Source organism: Rhinolophus hipposideros (genome assembly GCF_964194185.1).
Source record: "Rhinolophus hipposideros genome assembly, chromosome: 4".
In the NCBI taxonomy this organism is placed as follows: domain Eukaryota; kingdom Metazoa; phylum Chordata; class Mammalia; order Chiroptera; family Rhinolophidae; genus Rhinolophus; species Rhinolophus hipposideros.
Genome location: NC_138050.1, coordinates 55,585,823 through 55,603,047, shown reverse-complemented (window position 1 = coordinate 55,603,047; position 17,225 = coordinate 55,585,823). Strand labels below are relative to the sequence as shown.

General features: G+C 34.0%; 1 protein-coding gene and 1 pseudogene across 2 annotated transcripts in view; both read right to left on the bottom strand.

Moving 5' to 3' along the window:
* NALF1 (NALCN channel auxiliary factor 1) overlaps nt 1-17,225 on the bottom strand; it is a 541,718-nt gene that overhangs the window by 474,952 nt on the left and 49,541 nt on the right. The gene's annotated exons all lie outside the window — the stretch shown is intronic.
* LOC308496592 (chromatin target of PRMT1 protein-like) overlaps nt 1-17,225 on the bottom strand; it is a 91,869-nt pseudogene that overhangs the window by 36,351 nt on the left and 38,293 nt on the right. The window lies entirely within an intron of this gene.

Below are 17,225 nucleotides of genomic sequence, written 5' to 3'. Positions count from 1 at the left end.
AAATACTGTAAGGCAAACTTCTGTCACAAAGGAAGCATAGAATAATTATTTTACTTATGCTTTTTGAGTTATATTTTGAATGCTTGTACAATATATGCATGCCTAAAGCTATGTTTAAATTGAATCAGATAATTGGTTTAAGTTGTTAAACAATAGAAAAAAAAAATCTGTTCAAACAAGTTCTTCTGGCACTGAAGAGACACACACACAAAATATTTGATTAATTTATTCCCAGTCACCTTACTGACTGAGAGTGTAACAATGAAAACAAAAAGAAGAAATAAATAAATAAAAGAGGCAAAGTGAACATGCACATTAATTTCTCAATGTGTTTATCTGAATATACAGATAATTATGAAAAAAACAGCATACATTAAGCAAAACAGGCAAAAATTAGCTAAGGTAATGTTAGAGTCTTGCATTTGCAATTTTTATTCAGAACTCAAGGGTAATTACAAACCATGTCTGTGTTTCTGGATAAAATTAACTACAGTCAAGTAATATTTAGGTCAATCTAATTTGCTTATTCTCAGGTAAAAAAGAAAAAAATCAGTTCACATTTTGTGAAAGAGAGAAAAACGAAACAAAAAAACACTGATCTAGAGAAGAAGAGAAAAGCTTTAATAAGGCTCATCATTCACATGTAATTTATCCAGTTAGGTATCCTTTCCTACATAGAAGCCATAGGTCAACAAAGTAATGGAAAGTCTCACCAAATGGACTCGTCCATCCCTCTCTAGTCTAAGGTTTTCCTCTAGTTTCCTTTATCTTTAGCCTTTCAACAAGCTGAAGTTTAAAATGCTAGAAAAAAGACCTTTATGTGTTTCTATATATAGCAGTTCTCCTCACATACATTCCACGTTCATAAAGGAGAAAGCTCCATTATTTTCTTTTGACAAACTTCTTTATCTTAGCTTCATATCGTACACATAATAATTATCATGATTATTATTCCTAATAATACTATGTTTCATACAGCACTTTACATTTTGCAATTAGTAAACCTAAATTATCATAAGTTAGTAATGAATGAGGGTTTAACATGCATTTTCAATATCCCATTGACTACAATATCCTCAAATATAAGACATTTTTCGTCTCTAAATTTCATCTCAATAAATTTCATCTCTTGTGCTGTGTCAGTACAGGTAAGGAAAAACTCTCCAAACAAAATTGTCCTCCTACACTGTTGAACATTTTTTTCTTTGTTCCCTCCCCTCTTCCCCCTTCTTCTCCTTTTCCTCTTTTTCCTCCCTTTCTCTCCTCCTACCTGCTCCTCCCTTCTCCTTCTGTAGTATTAAAAAATCTTGTTTCTTACCTGTTAAATTTCATACCAGATTGATTACTGCTAGACTTAAAAGTATATCAGTGTTGATATTGGTGAGTGTCTTACTGTATTCCTATGCCACCATTTTTTAGAAATACCAAATATTGATAGTTAAATTATTTTTTACATCAAAACATGTTTTATGCTAATGTAAAATAATCTTTGTGTGTGGTAATTATATAGATTAATTCTCATTAAATATATTTCTGTCTTAAAATTTAAAGTCGTGATTAATGGATTTCCTTTTACTTACCTTTTATACTTCATTTCTTTTAACTTTTTCAGCACTACAATATATTCAGTCTAGTTTCTAGTTACACTGAATAGCATTCAATTTGTTAACATTCATTCATCTTTCCTTGTTCTGGGATTACACCATTACAATTCTTAATTTTTTTTCTAGTCTAATAAAATTGTTTTGAGTGTTTTGCTTGTATTTAATTTAAGGGATTTTCTTTGATATTACTAATTTTCAAATCTTTTTTTATTTGATATGAACAAGTACTTGAGATGTGTTAAATCTTAATTTCCGCTGGCCAATCTATGTTCCAACTCCGTCTAAGTTTTCTGACACCTGTATTCTAATAATTACTAATAATCTCTGAATGTATTCATCTCTATATTTTTAATTGATCTTTGTTGTTCTTTGACCTTCTCTAATTGTTGATGTTACTTCTCTATGCTTTAAGTACAGTCCCCTTCCACCAATCACAGAATATCTTTCCTGTATCTTTCCGATGGTCCCAAACCCAATTTATTCTCCAATAGCCTATTAAAGTTATTGTTCTAAAATACCATTCTGACTTACATTTAGACTTACTTAAGATAACATTTTAATGACACCTCTCTAATTATAGGATAAAGAAAAAAATTCCTTAGCAGGAAACACAAACCTGTGACACATGCATGTTCTTCCATTATGGTAGTTCACCGTACTTCCTATGTTATTTTCCTATTCTGCATATAAAAGTATTCCAACAGACCAAATGAAATACATTTTAATAAAATGCCCCAAGGTGGCTACTTTTTCTATATTTAAAAAGTTTGAAAGCAACTTGCATCAATTTAATAGCATATCTATTTTTTCCTCAGCTTGAGTTACAGCAGACTCCATGGGATTCTTTCAAAAGCAAGGCATATCACTATGCTTTGCAGAACAATATTCTCGGCCACAGAGACATGTGAATCCGTAAGAAAGGATACAGTTTTCCCTATGATCTATGCTTCTGTCCATTCACTAATAATTAGTGAAAATCATCAATTGCTGATGGCAGTCAATTTTATCTTTGTGTGTTTTCTTGTCCTTTGCATGCAAAATTATTTTTCAGAGGGCATGGTTAATAAAATGCACATTAAATGTATATTTCCAATTGAGAATACTAATTTCTTTTCTCTAGAGATTAAGATATTTTTCATTGAAAATTGAGAAACTACTATTATTTAAATAACACAACTTTCTTAATAGATAAACAAATTTCTGAAACTATAGTTGCAAAATTCTATTATATAATAGTCTTTTGAGAGAACACTATTATTATCAGTTTTTTCCTACTTCTCTTATTGTCATGTTTATTACTTCTTTCCTTTTTCCTTTATTTCTTTCATTTGTGTACCTCCTGTCTTTCTTTTCAATTTTCAAATAAACTCTAGAAGCAGATGAGCCAAGTGATAGTGCAATTTAAATTATTAGAAACAGTGTACCCAGAGTGGGAATTCTTTCAGTTTGGAACGGTTTTATGCTTCCATTTTAAGTAGTTCTAAATAGAGTTTGCCAATATGAGATAAAACAATATTTCTTTTCTGAAGTAAGTCTTTCTGACTAGTCTGACATTGAACGCGGCCCATAGTCTATAATGTCCTGGCAATAAAGACAAACAATCTGCCTCATAATATTGTGGAACAAAATGTAACATTTTCCCAATTAGTAATAATTGTAAAAACATAAATTATGGCCCTTTGAGCATTTTTCTATGCCAGGAACTTTATGTTTTCTCTTTGAAGCTCACAACAAGTCTCCTATAACTAGCCTCATTTTAAAGAAAAAAAGCCAGCTTCAGAAAGCCAAATGTATTTCAATTCCCATAACCAGGAAATGGAAAGCGTTAATCCCAGGGTCTTGTTTATCCCTAAAGCCTGTGTTCCTAGCCATCTTCTACTTAGTGCATAATCCCCACACACCACCTCAGGGGAAATCCTGCAAACATGCCTTAGACATTTGCTGCAGTGCTCCAAGCACCTTCTGTTGAGATATGAAAGCACACACTGCACAATCATTAGCAAATTATTTTGGTGTCACCACCAGCCTCCTCTCATTATTTCCTATTCACAATCTTGTACATGGTCGGCTCGGCAGAGCATCCTCGTTGGTACTGATGTAAATAAGGCATGCCTCCAAATGGGGTAATGCAGGTACAATGCTCCACATGCCATGCTATACACTCTGTAAATACTACTTTTCCTGAACCTCCTTTTCATCTTCCTTTCCCTGGCATATGCAAACATGGGAATGACGAAAGTAATGGAAAGAGTTTTATGTTCATCAGCTTTTCTACAACCCCAACCACCGTCGTGGTTAAAGGCTAGAAGTTTGGATTCATTATGTACTCTGACAATCAACAGGGCTTGTTTGGCTTACAGTAATAAATCCTAGGGCAGAAGGATCTACAGACTAATTCTTAGTTGCTTTTAAAATCAGAATTAACATATAGTAAAATGTTTTGATGCCAAAAACATTGATGCAAAAAAACATCAAGAGAATGCCGAGTATTTGAAAATTGTATTATGATTAGGTCAGCGGATGAAAATAGCAAGGCTGAAGGCCCAAATGTTGTTCAGATTCCCTTTACTTTACAGAGGAAGGAGAAACAACAGGTAAATCATCTGTGGGATTTTAGTTAGTTACATCTTTTTTGACTAATTATTAGAGACAGATGAAAGCAAGGTAAATTGAATGAAGTCAGAAAAAGAAAAATATAGGGAGAGAGGGAATGAAAGGGAAAAAGGAAGAAAGGAAAGAAAGGGAGGGAGACAGAAAAGAAAAGAAAGGGAATACTTAACAATTGTTTTGAAGAACCAAACTGTGCCTACCACTTCTTTGGCAATCCCCACACTTGAAAAGCATACTTTTAATATTTGTTGATTGACTGAAGTATAGAAATAACAAACAGAGAAAAATAAACGTTAAAAAATGTAGAACAGTCTAAAGTTTTCTTTTAGGAATCATTCAGAGTTGTACATTGCCTAACATGTGGGGGCAAGAAAATTAATGCTGCAGTGAAGTAGAAAGTTCAAAATACTTGACTTTCAAATCTTATATTTTGTAAAAACTCCTCTTGAATTAGTTAATTGTTATTATTATTCTTCATATTATTTTTTTCCAGAAGCTCTCTCATGGGTCGCATTTATGCAATTAAGTGGGTTAAAAGGTAGTAAGGTAATTTCTAAATTACAAATTAAGTAACTTACAACTCTTCCTCTTGGCTTCACTTGGATTAAATTAGAATATTATGTTTCTTTTCTAAAATAATAAACTGTAGATATTTGGAGCAAAACCTTGATGGTTGCTCCAACAGAAGAATTATCTTTAATCCAACAGAAGAACATCACAGATATTAACAAATTATCTTATACTAACTCCAGTTCCTCCATCACATTTCAGGGAATTTGGTTTGCATAATTTAGCTTGCTACAGGTTTTATACAATTTGACTGTTAAACTATTCAAATGCCCTTACATACTTTCCCTCATTTGCTTTGACTAGTCCTACAGTCTTTTCTACACATTAATATAAAAATTAAAGGTACCGTACACTACATAGGATAATATTAAGGTATTTGTTAGAAAACCATTTAGAACTATAATAGTGTCATTTGCTGTCACAGAAATCTAGTGATTCTAAGGTGATTGAATGTAATTATTTCATTAAAATATTCCCCACTGCCTTCATAGCTAATTTTCTTTCCTAGGTATTCATGCATGCAAAGCATAGCAATAAGACGCCTCCCAGATATTTCAGAAGAGTAGATTAACTAGTACTAGGATGATGTCAATTTGTTTCAAAATATTTGCAATAAAGGTTTTGAATAGAGGAGCAATTACTAAGGGGAGGGGGGTGCAATTATAAGGCAGTCATAGGTAATACTCCGGTACTTCTCTTATGTACAAGGAATTCTGAGCAAAATCCAGTTAGAGGTAATAATAATATAGTAAATGGTTTTGCGGGACCTTGGCAGCTGTCAGTAGAAAATATAGATCAGTACATTCCATTCCTTACAAAGTTTTTTTCTAGAAAATGACTGCAGAAAATTAAAACCCTATCAGGGGCCAACTAAATACTTGCCTTAAATTGTTGACATAATACTCAGGGGAGGTGAACAGATTTTAATTTCATATCCTAATTAACACTGATAGGGAGCAACTTCAAAAATGTTTTACAAGGATGAACCAAGTCTACTCAGTCAGCTCTCTCTAAAATTGGCCATGAATATATGCATAAACTGAGCCCTCCTAGTTCCTGCTTTTTTTTCTTTCTTCATCCCACACCCTGCACTGTGCTGGCTGAATGAAATAACTGTGAATTACCCTTTTTGCCTTTTGCACATTTCATTGGCTGAAGCCTGTATCAGTGGTTTGAGGAACCATCTTTTTGCTCATGTTTTTAGGTGGGAATATGATTTAGAATTTTTTTAATGGAAATTTGCATAAAATCTGTCTTATGCAAACATCTCAATATGAAAAACTCTTCACTGCAAATATCTCCAGCTCTATTATCAAGGAATTTGTTGCTAGGTGTCTCCTCTCACAGATAAAGATTTGTATAAAAGATCAATATAGATTGCCAGTTATTTATGTCATAATATTTATAATTGTTTTGTTTCAATTTGTAAGACTCTCTTTTTTACCACTTGGATAAATTCATTATTCACTTAGCATATCATAAATTAGTGTGCTTGTAGATATCCTTAGAACAATATTATATTACCACAAATATGAATGACAAAATTACTCTTCTCAAAACATGTCTTTGGAATAATTTCATTTCTTCTTTTATAGCCTACATCTAATTTATCTGTATATATAATTTATTTGTATATACTACAGATTGTTGAAATAAAAACAACTGTTAGAAACAATACCCAAATCATACTATTTGCAAAATATATCCTCATAAATATCTTGCATATAGATTTTTGAATCATAATTTGCGAATGATTCTATAAATCTTACTGAGTAAAATATAAAATATTTTATATTTATTTTTTCTTAAATTCTTCTCGTTTTCTTTATTCTACAGTCATCTAAAATTTGCTCAAATACATATCGCATACAGACATGAATTTCTCAAGTGGAAAAGAGATGCACAAAACAAAGCTTCTTTGAGGAAAAAGAGCATGAGTTTTGCATATCAATTGTAGCACTTAACACAAGGCTTAGCAGAACATACATTTAATAAATTTTAGGGTGTGGATAAATGAATGAATAAAAGGAAAGTTGCTGAATATGCTAAACAGATTAAAAAGGGGAAAGCCATTTTTATACCATCCAGATTGTTAGAAATTTTATTAGTTCAAATGCTTGACTTGAAGATTCAGTATGATAAGATTCAGTAAGATTTGTCTGATAAGCAGAAGGAAACAATCTTAGTGGAAAGTAGGTTTCAAATGACCAATAAACTCAATTGTATTTGATAGTCAAGCCTCCATCAGCACCCTTCATGTAGAATTAGGAAGACCTCTTAGATGGAATCTAACTTCCTGGAAAATCACCAATTTGGTGTCACTCAATCATACATACAGTTATTCAGCAATATTTACTGAGGTCTTCCTAAGTGCTAGCACTATGCTGCACTAAGGGATAACCCTCACAAGTGTAAAAGGAAAGGTTCTTGCCCTGTCAGATTTGACAAAAGTACATGAGTTGTGCTTATTATTCTAAGTATGCAAATGAACAGCCCTGAAAACTAGAGGGGACTGGATTTAGTTTGTAAATTATGTTGATATGAACTCAAGGGGAAGTGAAAATAACAATGACATCAAATCTCCAAATTTATAATTTCTAAAATTCACAAAATTTGGTCGATATTTCCTTCAGAATCTTAGTTGATTTCCAGTAAATAATAATGAGAACCTGTTCAAAACTAGGTAACAACTTTATGAAGTCAAATTAATATTTTACGGCCTAACCTGGATTAAGAGTTTTAAAAATAGCTTTATACTATTCAGGATAAAAACCATTAAAAAACAGTTGATGGAAACTTTACATCATCTCCATATTTATTTTCAAAATATTACATTTGAACTTGGCTGCCCTTTTTCTGTGCATATTTTAACAATGATTTTCAGCACACAGCAATACTTTCTCCCAGAGAAGTGGGGAATTCTTTGAACAAAAAGTTCCCTTAGAAAAGTTATCTCAGAAATACAGGGATTTTATTTGTATTTATGGTTTTGATTTATTTATCTATAAATAAAACAATTTCAAAACAACAAATTTAGCAAGCCTTTCATATGCTAGACACTTTCATCTGCACTAATTTAACCCCGAGAATAACACATGATGGACCCAAGAGGACAGCATCTTGCCCAAGTACACGCAGGTGAAAATGGCAAAGCCAGATCCAAATACTTGCCCTGATGTCAGTCAGGACTCTTTGCATGCACCTTGATGCTGATTCTATGATTCAGGTCCACTATTGGTTCTTGGGACAGACGACCAAACTTCCTAAACCTAAAGCACAAAGCGTTCACCTGCAAATCAGTACACTTTCGCTGCTCTGCTATTATGCTTGTCATCATCGACGCCTTTCTAGAAGTTCATGACGTTGGTCCTGATAGCTGAGGTTTTCTAATGGTTGGTTGAATGAGGGGTGTCTTAGTATTTCTTGTATATTCTCTAAACAACAAATAGTGTTGGGAATAATGTATGCATGGAACTGATCATTTTAGATTTGTATGGTATGTGGTACAGTAAGGATTTGAACTAACGTGAGGCAATTTGGTAAACAGAGGAAGATGATTTGACAGAAATGGCCGGGGAAAAGGAGTGAAGAAGGAGCTTGAAGTTTCAAGCTTTGTTGCCTTGGAGAACAATGATAAAGGATGATGCTGGGCCATTTCAAATGAATGTAAAAATTCCCCAGAGAAAACCATTTCAAAACAACATCATGGCCGTGTCTCAAATTCAGAATGTGTCTCACGGTGTTATATCTTTGATCTTAGTGGAGACAGAGAGAAAGCCAGGGTGTCCAGACATAGAGGTACCTGAAATACGATGGTCTGTGCAAATAATGTAGAGGAAGGAGAAGTTGTGCATATGCCTAATGTTTGCTTAGCTTTTTCCTCACCTAAATGTTTCTTTACCTCTGTCATTCATTCCGTGAGTCCTGCATAATATATTTCCTTTAATTCTCTTAATGCATGTCATCACTATACATCTCATGAATTCTTTGCCATAGGATTGGCCAGACAGGTCCACTAGCTGTTTCTGCTTTCTGAATGGGAATGGAGACACATGGACAATACATAATGGGAAGCTTTTGAGCAGGAAATGAATTGCTTTCCTTTAGGGAGGGGTTCACCTACCGATTTATCTCACTCTGTTGGACAGTCTGCACCAGAGCTTACTAATAATGAGTCTTTCTTGGCCTTGGTAGCTCATTTTAGAGGTTCTTTGGCTTTTCTAAACCCAGAGTGGCTCTAAGCTTTCCTAAATTGATTGGATTTTGTTACCCAGGCCATAGTGTTTGATCTTTTTCACTCTTAGAGAAGGTACTTTAATTGCATGGCTAGGACTTACAGACACCAATGAAAACCTCCAACTAAGACTTCAGGAGCCACTGAACTGAGCAAAGACATACGGGCAAGTTACTTACACCAGCTGATGGAATCGGCTTTAGATTTTCCATACTTGCTTTTCTGCAAAACAAACATTGTATATCCTCCATGGGAAACTCCTTCTTCCTGAAATCACTGATTCAGATATAGGGTGATGCCCAGTATTGTCCTCTTCTTCCATTATTTCCAAAGTGAGCTGGATTCTTTTCCCTGGCTCCAATCTCAATGAATTGCCTGATACAGAAAACTGGTAGTTTCATTGACTTTTTCCTCTTCACAATCCAAGCATCACACAAAAATCTCCAAGTCCTGCCCATTCTCTCATCCCAATATGTCACAATTGTGTCCTCTCCTCTACTTTCCTGGGATTGTCTTTCCTAAATGGAAATTCAATCACACAAACTCCATTTTATAAGCCCCCACACTGATGTTAAACACAGCACAGGCTAAAATACAGTCCCCACGTTCCTGTCTCCCAATTCCCGGCTCTCCTCCTGCTTTCCTATCTTGGTTCTAGTAAGGACCCCTCCAGAAAAGCTCAGAACACTCTCAAGCTTCAAGACCCTGTACAGGCCCGTCTTCTGTCTGGCATCTACTTAGTCATTCATTTAAAAAGTCTTCAGCATTAGTTAAGCCCAACAGACAGCTCTTGTGCTGGGAGTCCGGAATAAAAGGATCCTCAGGTTTTATTCTCCTTCCTTTCCACTTCCCTGTCCTTCAGGTGGTACTTGAGGGCCACTGTTCTGTCTGAGAAGACTTCAGTCTGTGTCCCAATATAAACCCATGTCGTAGTATTTGTCAGCATCTTCAGTGAGATGTCCCCGCTAACAAGTAAGCTCCCCAAAGAAAGGGCCTATCCACCTCAGCCCCTCACAAAGCCCACCATGCAGGGGGCACTCAGTACATACGCACTGAACTGAATGGATTCTTTTGTCACCAAGGAAAAAAATCACTGCACTGTTGTGCTGTTCTCATGCAAGGACACTTTGAATGTTCATACATATAGGTCATTTTTAAAGATAACATATGTATTATATTTTCAAGCATTTAATTTACAATGACAAATTAAGGTGTTTATCAACTGCATCATGGTATCGCAATTGTGTTAGTTGTCTAAAAAAAGTATATGCATGCAGAATGTATTGCCTTGAACAAAAAATAAATAGAAATTAAAATATCTACTTGCTGACATAAAAAAAGTAAATATAATATTGTGGCTTACATATTGAATCACAATTCTTTTGCTTCAAATTATATTTTAAAGACTTAAGGAATTAAGTACAACATGGAAGAGCAAATGTGATATCATAGTTTATGTACCATACATATAGCATAATTTAAATTATTGAATGTATCTTTGACTTGGTGAGTGACCCTAGACAACCGATATCAAATCACCGTTGAGCCAGGCAGCTAAAAACATTAATTGAAATATGTTTAGAGAAACGTAATTTTCCTTGGTTTATGTTTTCATGGGTCCAATTGTGTAACATTTGAGATGGCATTTACATCAGACTAAGTAAATTCTATAGGTTACTGAGCCATTTTTTAAAGATTTCTAAGCACTTACTCCTATATATTATATGCATTCCTCTTCAATATGCATATACGACCATGGATTTTCCCCTCAAGTGAGTCAAACCTTTCAGTGTCATTATCCCTGGCCGTTATAACATATTTCTCTTCGAAGAGTTTCACTTGTATGCTCTATGTCATAGGTATAGATAGTATTTAGGATGTCCACGATACTTGTAGTCCTTGATAATTATAAAATAAAATGTTTATTTTCTACCCTCATAGGGGCTTTTTTATTCTTACAGATGGAAGGGAGATGGGAGAAGTTCTAAGAGACTACAGATTCTATCCACCTTCTTTTGACCTTTATTTCCATGCAGGGGGAAAAAAAATGCATGGTTGCAAATTCCTAAATTATACTCCGTGAGTAAATACACATTTAGTTGAGAAATGGTATACTTGATTTAATCCTATGTGCAATTAACCCTTAAGATTAGTGATCACAGAAGTAAATTTATATATAAATAAACCATTTTTTATAGTCTTGGAAGCCTTGCATAAGCAATTTACAGCTATCTTCTTAATGAATTGGTAACAATTCTAACTCCTGTCAATTTTGGACTTTTAGTTTAACTAATGCCTATGGCTTCTTCTGGCACAGATCCCTGAAGTATATAGGGCTGCTGATCATAAAACCCTAGGAAATGCTTCATGCACCAAATTAAAGGGCCAGTCCAAACACCTGTAGGTGTTAAGAAATAAAGTGAAAACAGATTGATTGCCTTAAAATACATCAATGCTCTAAATCGATTATATATATATATATATTTGCATATATATATATATATATACACACACATATGTATGTATATATATATATATGAGAAACATTCAGAAGGCTCACCCATTTTGTAACAGATTCAGATTGCAAGTATTTTGAACTACGCATATAAACCTCAAAGTGACCTAGAGAGAAAAGGAAAATATATGAATTTGTACAGGGATGACCTAGTTTCTCATACTAAATATTCTGCCGTGCTCCGGGTTCTTTCACTGACAGCTTTAAAATGCCCTCTGCCTTTAGGTGTTTCCTTGATGCAGTCATTGATGATGTGGTTTCATACTGACCTTTTTATTCAGGGAAGATGAAGTAGAATATGTTGTCTTACTCTTTATAAAAATATTAAAACACTGAATGGCTAAAAAATTCTAAATCAAATTGAAGAAATTATCTCAAAAGAGAACTATGAGAAAGGAATGAATCCTGAGGCACATCAATTTTTTAAAGTCAATTATATATTTTTGTCCATCTCTTAATATTTCATAAAACTTTTAAATGATACTATATAAGTTTATGAGTTTTATACACCAATGGATAGTTCATTTATTATTAAATATGGTGTTAAAATGTGACATCTTGTCAGAAAAGCGAAAATGTCAGTGTACCAAGCACATGAAAAAATCTGAAATTCACTTTGAGAATGTCTTACAAAGTCACTTCTTAATCTTTGACCTATCGTTTTGACAGTTTCCAATAAAACTAAAATGTTGGCATTTTATCTTCTGTATGTCTCCAACCAACTACAAGTAATTAAAAACAAAGACTTTTTTATAGTCCTATTTTTTTTTTTTACAACCCCAAGAGTTTAAGTGCAGGAAATTAATGATGATACATACTTAAAAACTCCTGGCTCATCGGCACTATGCTTTCTTTCTTTTCTTTCAAAATCATTCTTATCAATGATGTTACTTTGCTAATAGACATTCTACAATTCTTCTTTAAGGTTACAACAATATTTGGTAGCTTCCTCTTATTTTCTATTTTAGTGAATTCAACTGTGTTTAAAACTTTTAACTATTAAGCCTATAGAATACTTAATACTGACATGTACTTATAAAAGAACATAGTAATATATTTACTTTTTTTATTATTAATCCCCTCATGACTTCTTCTTTGTAAATGCAGTGATAAAATATTCGATATGTATGATTTCATTGATATGTGGGTCTCTTACTCAGCTTCATAACACTTTGTATTATGGCAAAATATTATTCTCAACATGTAATATATACTATGAGCATTAGGAATACAAACCATCACCATGCATAAACATACATTATGATAAATTATTGAATAATATTACTGCCCCTGTCTCATTCTGCAAAGGCTGACAAAATTAAATAAGTAAAAACAAGAAGTTTAACACTTCAAATAAATAAATGATCTATCGACATCTAAAGTGCCACACAAAGGTAGGAAATTTTTCAAAACTGATGAGCAATTGATTTTTCACAAAACAAAAAATCACGAAGAGCCACTGCATAATTCCCACCAAAGCAGCACTTGTAGGTTTTATATTATTCGTTCCACATCGCATTACCTACATATTGTAACAAAACAGAAAATGTATCCATGGTAAATGAACTCACAAAATTCAATATGGTTCCTTCTACAAACAAAAATTTATGCAGAAAACAAATGTCTTCTGGTGAGTTCTAGGCCTCCCTTGTTTAGGAAAATTACTTTTTTCCTCTTTAGGCCTCATTTAGTTTATTTATCAAAGGGGGCCATAATAATCACCTAATTTGCAAGGGTATTATGGGACCCAAGCGTTTTTGCAGCCTAGATGTTCTCATATACCCTACAGGGACTACCATATAAGGACTTCCATATAAACGATTGTAGCAAACAATATTTACAGTGAAATGTTTATGATTTTTATCAAATGAACCTCTATCCATCCAATTCTTTTTTTCTCCTGGAAAACATAAACTTCACTTAGTTTTTGGAAATTTCTTGCAAGATTTTTCCTACTTTTGGCTTAAGTCTGTATTTCTCTTTCTCCTGACTTCCTGTACAATAGCATAGTTTTAGTTTCAATAAATCCCCTTGTTATGAATATCAACCATGAACAGAGACCCATGAAGAAACACAGATGGCTCATGAGAAAAGAACGCTCAGCTGATAGAGGTAGTCTTTCCTACTTCCACTTGCAGTTCTAGTTGTGACAGAATTCCCATTACACAGATGGAAAATACTCCTTCGATAAATCATGCGAACAGTGTGGGAAACTATGTAGTAAAAAAAAACACAGGAATTTGGAATATAACTTTCTGAAATCTCTCAGAATTTATCTCCCTTCTTCTGCTCACAATATTAACCATAACTTGGAATAAGCTCAAGAAATCTCACAAGGCAGGTCCAAATCAGAGTGTTTGTGACCAGACTGTCCAATTCAGGACTGACTCCCAGAGCTGGAAACAGGTGACTAATAGGTCTGTGAATGTGTAAGCCTATTTTTATTGATTAACAACAAGAACAAAGCTAAGAAACCATGGCTTCGGAAATCACAGACCATGCAAAATTTGTAGTTAAAAATCATACCAGTGAGAAACAATTTACTGTGGGACTCTTCTCCAACAACGAAGCACACTTGATGTCAAAATAAGAGGCAGAGCCTCACATTAGGAGCTCTTGCAGTCAACAGTCCACATTTCTTCTAATCACATAGTTTGCAAAGAAACAGAACCCTGATTCCAAATGCACTTCTCAATACTTCTTTAATCAGACTATGAATTTCCTAACAGAACATTAAATTATGTTTTTACCCAGACGTGAGCAAGGCCATCTAAATAATTTTTCTTTCCAAGCCACACATTCTATCTTCTTGTGTAATCACTGCTTTTTTTCTGAAGTTATCTCTGCCCTTCTCGGTATCCTCACCTCCCGCTCAATTACTGAGATCAGCAACTGATTCTGTCTCATGACAACGCATCATTTGAAGTCATTCCCTGTTTCACTTACAACATTCTTACAGTTATTCAGGAAATAATCTTCAAACCCTAAAAAAGCCCTTCTCCATTGCCTCTGACTGAGACACCCACAGTTTATATGGGGTGTGCTCCCCTTTCTGCAGCAATTGAAAAGAGCTAACTGTCCTTAGTGGTCTTTGGCTGGTGGGCATTTTCATTTTAGAGAATCACTGGATGTGCCCTCAATTTTTGAAAGACCTGTTTATGCTGTAATCACCTGTCTCATACTGGTTCTAAATACCACGCTTACTGATATCCTTATAGTAAATTTCCCAGGCAGGACTTTCACTCCCCAAATGTGAAAGTCTATGTTCATACAACTGGCTATTAGCATATGTCTACCTGTACACTTCTCTAGGCAAACAGAATTCATATTCATGTAAATGTCCTCATATTTCTCCTTAAGTTACACCTAATTTTTTTCTTTTATTCTAATTTTTCATCTTTACTCTGTCTCAAGAATGAAATCCTTCCATTTCTTTTCAAGATAAAGTACTCCCTGGTACTTTTGATCTTCTCCTGTCTATCCTTTCCTTTCATATCGCACTGCTTCCTCTCCTTGTGATCCATGGTCACGATTTCTCCATCTACTAGGTCCATATCACACTATTACTCCAGCTAACTCTCTTCACCGACCAATTTTTCTGGAAAGCAATTTACATGTACTATATCCACTTCCTTATCATTTCCTCTTTCCTAAATACGCTCAAACTGGTGTTTTTTTTCTATTTCTCCATTTATGCAGAAATTGTTTTTTCCAAGATCAATAACCACTTCCCAATGATAAACCCATAGCCTACATTCTACTCAGTATCTCCGCAGAATCTGACATTTGACCAATTATGGAATTATGTCCTTCCTTGCCCTTTTATGATGATTCAGTACTGCTTTTCCTTCTCTGTCATTGACAATTCGTCTCAGAGCCTCTATTTCTCACTCTACACTTAACCATATTAAAGATAATCCCTCCTAGATTCCTGGCATCATTTCTCTTCTCTTCATGCTTTATATATTCATTTTTGCAACTTAATTTAATCACCTCTATGCAAATAATCTCCAGATCTATATATTGGCCCTCATCTCTACTGAATTGTATATTCATTTTCCAATAGCTTCTAGTATATGTATGCATGGATGTCCTGATAACATCTCAAACTGCAGCGAGATTAAAAAAAATTATCATTTTTTTCACCAACTTCTTCCATCATTATTGGTCATTGCCATGATCATTCATTTCATAATTTGAGCCAAGCCCTTATGGTTGTCTAAGATTTCTTTCTCTCCTACATTCATTGTGTTCAGTCAGTCACCAATTCTTGTCAATTGTTAGCTCAAAACTTCTCCCATCCACTTTTACTTTTGCATCTGAATGTCATTCTGTGATCTATGTCTTCAGTGTCTCTCCATAGTTTGTCACATTGGCATCTTAACCAATCTTCCTTCAACCTCCTGCCTACCCATTCTATCTACAGCGAGACTGGTTTTTGCATAGTTCTCCATATATATAATTTATGTGTAATCACAGATTATCAATATATCACAAATATGTAATCTAACATATATGTAATCTAACATATAAATCAATGAGCAAATATATCCTGTGATGCATGGTGACGCATTACACCTTTACTTAGAAATATTTATCTATATAGTACAATACAAAATCCTCCCTATGAAATTCAGGCCTTCTGTTAGATGAGCTTTTCAGACGGTTCATTTTCTCCAACCAACACCCATAGCTCTAGAGAACATAACCTAAGCTCCAGGCCCACTAGAAAATTAATTTCTATTGAAACATGGTGTGCAATTTTATACTTGCTTTTTTTACTCATGCTATTTCCTCAGGAGGAATATCATTTCCCTTTTGCCCACTTAGAAAATTTTACTAACCCATCAAACCCCAACTTAAATGCTTTAGTCTGTATCTGTCCCTGATGCTTATATCCACTTTCATTATATACTTATTATTCTCTATGTTACGCTTTTTATATTTTATGTTGATTGACATCCATACATTGGGCAAATATGTTCCCTCTAGTAAATTATGAGTCACAGAGAACAGGAAATGCACCTTACTAATCTTTACAGCCACCTGAGGTCTGAAATATGCTTTTTGCTTAGGCAAAACTCAAATACCTTCACGTGTTTGCACATTTACACCTTACATTGTTTTCACTGACACGTAGAAAAATTAATCATAGAAGTTGGAAATTTCCATAAGGCCTGAGAAATAGAATTTAAGAAAGACAAAATATTTTAATTTTGGATACCGTACAGTATTTAACACTTAAACATAATTAAGATTTAGGAAACATAACTACCAACTGAATTTTGCTAGCATGGACACTGTTGACCTGCCTTAATGAATTAAATGTTTGGATTATAATAATATTTATCAACTATTCAAGTGAACATCACTTAGACATTTGGAGATGGTTTATTCACTTAGATTAGTGAAAAAGACCACCAGAAATGGGTTCATTTGATTAAGGTGCAGAGAATATGCAACACTGACATATCTTATCCTAGGCCTAACGAACAATGTGATTTTTAGTCATGCCAATGAAAAAGCATTTCTGATGATGGTGACAAAGTTTGTGTATTCATACTTCTACTTATTAATGTATATTTGTCACCCATGGATCCATCCAGAACTTTATACCACATATTTAATATTTGTCATTTAAAATTCTCATTTTATTTATTTTTCCCAAGCCGAAGCTTCTCTTTTCAAGGGG